Here is a 6,319-nt window from a genome sequence, read left to right on the forward strand (position 1 = left end):
CTGACGGAACATGAAAAATCGAGTTGGTTCATTGCAATATCAGATAACGTAACCTGGGTTTAGTTCCGAGAACGCGTATTGTCGTACGTGTAGCGGTATTTTTTGCCTCGGATAGCGTGGACTGTGATTAACTTATTGTAAATATGTGTCAAAATTAGCTGTCTTAAGTCTCACAATTTTGCAATTTTCCTGATCATTATTTCCCGAAAGATGTATTTGATAGGAGGAACGGATACATCATGGGCCACTCACCCGCTAAGAGTAAGAGAACACATTTTATACCACACTTAAATAAATCCCAACTTAATTCTGATTAATTCACCTTCTTTTTAATAGGTATTCTGAATGTTACATCAAAATATAAAGTGAATTAGTACGGGTAAAAGATAAAAATGTATGTGTTCCTTTCCGTTTACCTGATTTAAGATAAAAACAATTATTTATTTAGTTAACTGATTCTAATGATGCCGATGAGAGGTTACACATTGAAACAGGTGTATAGCATATCGAAATTTGCCATATTGTTATTAAATGACCCATATTCAATCAGAAAAAAAATCAAAACAGAAACGCACGAAGGTATTTCCGAATCATACTTATCTGAATATTTCGTAAGAAACCTTTCGTTACATATACATGAAATGAATAGGAATTTCAAAGGTTTACGGGATACACGTGACTGACATCTACTGAAAGTTACAAAAACGTAAACAAACATATAAACGATTTTTTTTCGATTTTGTATTTGTAAGAAAAATTCAGTGACCAGAGACAATGTGTGGAACGATTTTGTACAAAACTTTTATCGTTCTTCAAGTTAAACATTATTTATAAAACCGAATGGTTTTGCATAAATAATACAATTATAAATCGACAAATATATGAATGCAGTTCTTTGATAGTTAAATGTAAATCTCTGTAAGAATCAGTACGACAAAACCCGCCATTTTAGAAACGTAATTAACTTAGTCCGAGTTGCTCATTTGCTTTTGTTACTTTGTACGTGTGATTTTAGTTACTTTGTGTTCTTTGTTGTGTATGTCTGTTTTCCATGTCTGGTCTTTTTTACCGGATTACATTCTTTTGGTTGCCGCTCTAACCTTGGTTCCCTTGATTACTCTTTCGACTTTTTGCACCATTAAATTAACGGAAAAAAGACAAAATTGTCCATATCATGTTAGTAAATTGAGTTATCATTTTATTGAAATGCACTGAAAATGAACATTTCAAGAGCAGATAACTCTGTCAAAAACATCATTCATTCTAACATAATATAAAATATCACTGAGCAAATCGAGGGATGCAGAGGTCAAATAATGGTCTTTTCAAATAGAGAAAGCACCATTGAGTGAAATAATATTGTCAGATTGGTGTGGTTTGGACATGCATGTTTCTGATTTTCTCCATTTTGCCTCATTCGTACACTATTTGTGGTTGTTGTCGATCTTGTTGGTAAAAGAAGTGACACCTAGATTATCTGTTAGGTCCACTAGATCAGGTAAAGTCCGAATTTTACATTTGAATCAAGTATTATGTAAACACATGTAAACACATGAATTCATGAATTCCAGTTTTCGAACTGATAATTTTGAAAATAAAAAAAAAAACATGATTCAAAGCCGAATTGGAATAAAAGAATGAAGTAAAAAAAGAAATTAAATTCAAATAGCTAAACGATTATGAAGAATTTTTTCTTTATATAATACATGTACATTACAGATCACTGTTAAGATACTCTTTTTTCAAAAAAATATACATATTTTTTCATTCGATCTTTTTTTGTAAACTGACTTCTCCTTATGCCTGTAAATATGTCATAAACATTATATAATCTTTTCAATAGGAGTTTGTTTCTATGGAAAAACAGCTGAGAAAATTCTGGACATAATTGCAAATAGTGGAGAGCTGTCAGAATCATCAGGTATATATTTTCAACGAATGTTTTTGATGTTTATGGATAAGGATGTCAATCAAATTTGGCGACCATTTATTTTCAGTTCAAGACTATTATCTGAATATAATAGCATTAAAACCTGTGATTTTTCAACACTTTATACTTCTATTCCCCATACTCAGTTAAAATCCCGACATTATACATCGTTGTTTTTCCAAAAAAGATGGTACACCTAGATTCAAGTATATAGTTCTTGGTAGAGATTCCTCATACTTTGTAAGAAATAATTCCAAATCATCTTCCAAATATACAGAGGAAGATGTTTACGAAATGCTGGAATTTTTAATCGACAACATATTTGTCCAGTGTGTTGGACGTGTTTTTCAACAAACGGTCGGCATTCCAATGGAAACAATTTGTGCTCCTTTACTTGCTGACCTATTTCTTCACTCTTATGAGGCTGACTTTATAGCTGATTTGATCAGAAAGAAAGAATAGCGTGTGGCTAGATCCTTCAATCTCAGTTTCCGCTATATAGATGACGTATTATCTTTAAACAATCCTAATTTCGGGGATTTGATATATCGCATCTACCCAAAAGAACTTGAGATAAAGGATACTACAGAAAAACTATAGACCAAACTTTACGACAAATGTGATGACTTTTCATTCAGAATTGTCAACATTCCTTTCATCTGTGGCAACATCCCTTCGGCTCCTGCGTATGGAGTGTTCATATCACAACTCATACGTTATGCCAGAGCTTGTCGAAACTACGCAGACTTTTTGTATCGCGCTAGAACTCTAACAAATAGGCTTCTGGAAAAGGGTTATGTTGCTACACGATTGAAGTCATCACTACGGAAGTTTTATGGTCGTCATCATGAACTCGCTGATCGTTATGATGTATCCATCAGCACCATGAAAACTGATTTATTCAACGGGTCATAGTTTACCTTTCCTCGTTTGTCTACCCCGGACTTGACTTTTATGAGAAGTTGTCGGATGTTTCTAGAAAAGCAGAGGACGCTTACCCTACCGGTGCACCTGGTCCATGTTCCCAATTTTTAGTGGAGTCGGAGTTGCTCATTTACTTTTGTTACTTTGTATATATGATTTTATTTACTTTATGTTCCTTGTTGTGTATGTCTGTTTTCCATGTCTGGTCTTTGTCCCTGGATTATATTCTTTTGATTACCGCTATAACCTAGGTTCCCTTGATTACTCTTTTAAAATATGTACTCAAAGACAGTGACTTTTTTTATGTGTTAGCGAAATAAAATTGCTTACTAAAATAAGGTGATTTACTGTAAACCTGCGTCAATAAGCTTATGAATTGAGGTGTAAAATATTTAGTTCCTTTTGTAATTAAAATTTAATTGAATTGTTAGTTAAACAATAACTCTATCAAACTATCCTTTTCATGTGCAGAATATTATATAATTATTCATATACAAGAACCAAACAATTATTGAAATTTGAGAAAAAAACTGCAGGAAAATTTTATATCAAAATCCCATAATCAAAAATTTTACTTACCGAAACGAGTAGCAGTTACACTATACATTTTTTTCTTGTCTAATTTTTGTTTTGGGATTGTGGAGAATTGAATAGAAAGAAAGACAAAAGTGGTATTTACAAAATATATCCGGACCATGGACCAGGGTTTAAAGTTTATTGCGACATGAAAATATGATGGAGGCGGATGGACGGTGAGTAACAACTTTTCCCTTCTTTAAGTCAAGAATACTGTAAAATCAGATATTATTATTGTTTCATTAAGGAGGTAGACCTAGAGTAAGGACATAACTCTTGAAATCAGTGATATATTTGTATTATATTCAATTCACCCAAAAGCTTCCATTTGAAACAGATTTAAATCAGCCCAAGTTACTTTGATGCTAACATGAAATTGATATAAAATGCTGAATACAAACGTTCCAGTGATTTGTAAAAGTTGTGTCTGTACTCTAGGTCAACCTCTTGAATGCGACTTATTTTGAAAAAATACCCATGTATATAAATTATAATTAAAAAATCTCCAAATAACTAATGTGGGACTCTCAGTGTCGAAAAAAAATCAAAATCAAAATCGATTTTTAACAAAAATTAAAAAAGAACAAACAATATAATGCAGGTATCAATTTTCAGTATTCATATTTTAAGTCAAGTGAGATATCCTTATCCCATCAACGGATAGTATTAAACACGGAAGTTCACAACAAAACTTTTTTTGGCATTAATATTTGTAAAGATTGGAAAAATGCTGCAAGAAAATGCAAGACTATGCAATCTCAGACAGTTTCACATAAGATTGGAATTTGCAATGTAATTTTGAATGTTAAAGCTATATATAACGTTTGATATCGTTATAAAGACACAAAACAATTGAAGAAAACCAAACAAATTGACGGACAACGTTTGAAAATTAATGTAGTGTTTGTTATGGACCCTTTCAAACTGCTTTATAGGTCTTAATTAGGCGTATTGATGGGTCAGAGAATTTTGCACGAAGATGGAATGCATACGAGAATGGCTTCGGAAATCTAAAGAAGGAGTTTTGGCGTGGTAAATTTTCCCTGTCTTAAATTTCGAAACCTTAATTAATAAATTTAAAACTTTTTTGTTTTCAGTAACTTTAAATTCACCAACTCGACAAATCACATTCTGTTTTAATCCAGTGAAGATATTATATTTGATAATAGTACTTTCATATTTCTACTTTATTCTTAGAACATTAATATTTAAATGTGGATTCTCTAGGCAACAAATACATCCATCGTTTGATGAAATCAGCAAAATTCCAGCTTCGGGTAGATCTTGAAAATTTTAGGAAGAGAAAAGATACGCCAAATATTCCACGTTCAGAGTTGGAGATGCTGCCAGCAATTATAGACTGGCCGTTGGTGGTTATAGAGGAACTGTAGGTATGAAAAACTTATTTATTATATTTTCATAAATATATACATGTTACATACGAAGACGAGAAAACTCATTTTTATGTAGAGTCATTGAACCTTGAATTACCTCCATCAATTGGCGTGTCTTTTTTTTTTATGGAAAAGTACTTAATATATTGTAGGTGATGCAATGGCCTACCACAACAGACAACCTTTCACAACAGGTGATAGGGATAACGATGCCTTTACGAGAGGCGATTATTATGGTATTTAAACAATCAAAATAGTATTCAAGAATACAATCCAAACAGTCATTTTTTTCTAAATTGTAATTGAGTTTCTAGTCATTTGAGTTGACACTAATTTCAATTTTTTTCGTAGTTTCGTTGTTTTCACATATATTTACTTTTATTCAATTTTGACTGGAAAAGGGACGTATTTGATAATATCGTTCGTCATGAAATCAAAGCTTCATATTGAAATAATTACAGGACAGACCTGATGAAACTTGAAATAAGACAATAATTTCAACCATAAAACATTTGTTTAAGGTTATAGACTATATCAGATGATACCACAAGGGAACATTTCTGTGGGGAAAGTTTAAAAATTAAACATTGCATAGGAATTTTGTGAACAGTGTTGTTACACAGTTATCCCAAAAAGTGTTAAGAAAATGATATGCCACCATAGATATACATGTAAATGAAATATTAAAATATTGTTGTCTGTAATTATAGTAACTAAAATATTTCATATAACAAGGTATTTTCGTACTCGAAGAATAAAAAATCAAGTACAATGTAGCCATACAAGTAAATGTAACAAAGAAATTTGGAAAAATAACATGACGATACCAGACTTATGGTTTTGTGACAATAAAGAATAATATGTATCACCTATTTATGACCATAAGATTTGATGACGTGGTTTTGATCTGTAACCATGGTAACCATAATACATTTTATTTGATATTACTAATGCAGAATAGCATTGAAATCTTTACATTTGAACTGGATGAAAATAAGCATGATATAATGATCAAAACCTACAGAAGAATAGTTTGAGTATATTTTCATATATATAAAAAGAAAAGAAAGTACTGTTCCATAGAAATGCATATATAACGGCCTGGATGAAAATAAGCATGATATTATGATAAAAACCTATAGAAGAATAGTTTGAGTATATTTTCATATATAAAAAAGAAAAGAAAGTACTGTTCCATAGCAATGCATATATAATAAGGCCTGGATGAAAATAAGCATGATATTATGATAAAAACCTACAAATGAATATATAATGGCCTGGAGTAGTTTTCTTATTGAGTATCTTAATTCAAGCAATACAAAAAAAAGATAAAAAATAAAAATCATTTTAAGTACATGAACATGTATCCATACAATGTTCAATAAGACCTCAGGAAAGGTGTGCAACGCATATGATGTGTCTCGCTGAATTTTTTTATATTTAATTGAATATTCATACATTTTTAACGTTTGAAATTTAGCAAAATTTATCAAGG

The 6,319-nt window shown here is 31.2% G+C and overlaps 1 pseudogene; it reads left to right on the top strand.

Moving 5' to 3' along the window:
• The first annotated feature begins 239 nt into the window (after positions 1-239).
• On the top strand, positions 240-5,068 carry LOC148606692 (fibrinogen-like protein A; annotated as a pseudogene).
• The last annotated feature ends 1,251 nt before the right edge of the window (positions 5,069-6,319 follow it).

This window comes from Perna viridis, chromosome 9 (genome assembly GCF_037379345.1).
Source record: "Perna viridis isolate PV_CMFRI_1.1 ecotype Kerala chromosome 9, ASM3737934v1, whole genome shotgun sequence".
Classification (NCBI taxonomy): Eukaryota; Metazoa; Mollusca; class Bivalvia; order Mytilida; family Mytilidae; genus Perna; species Perna viridis.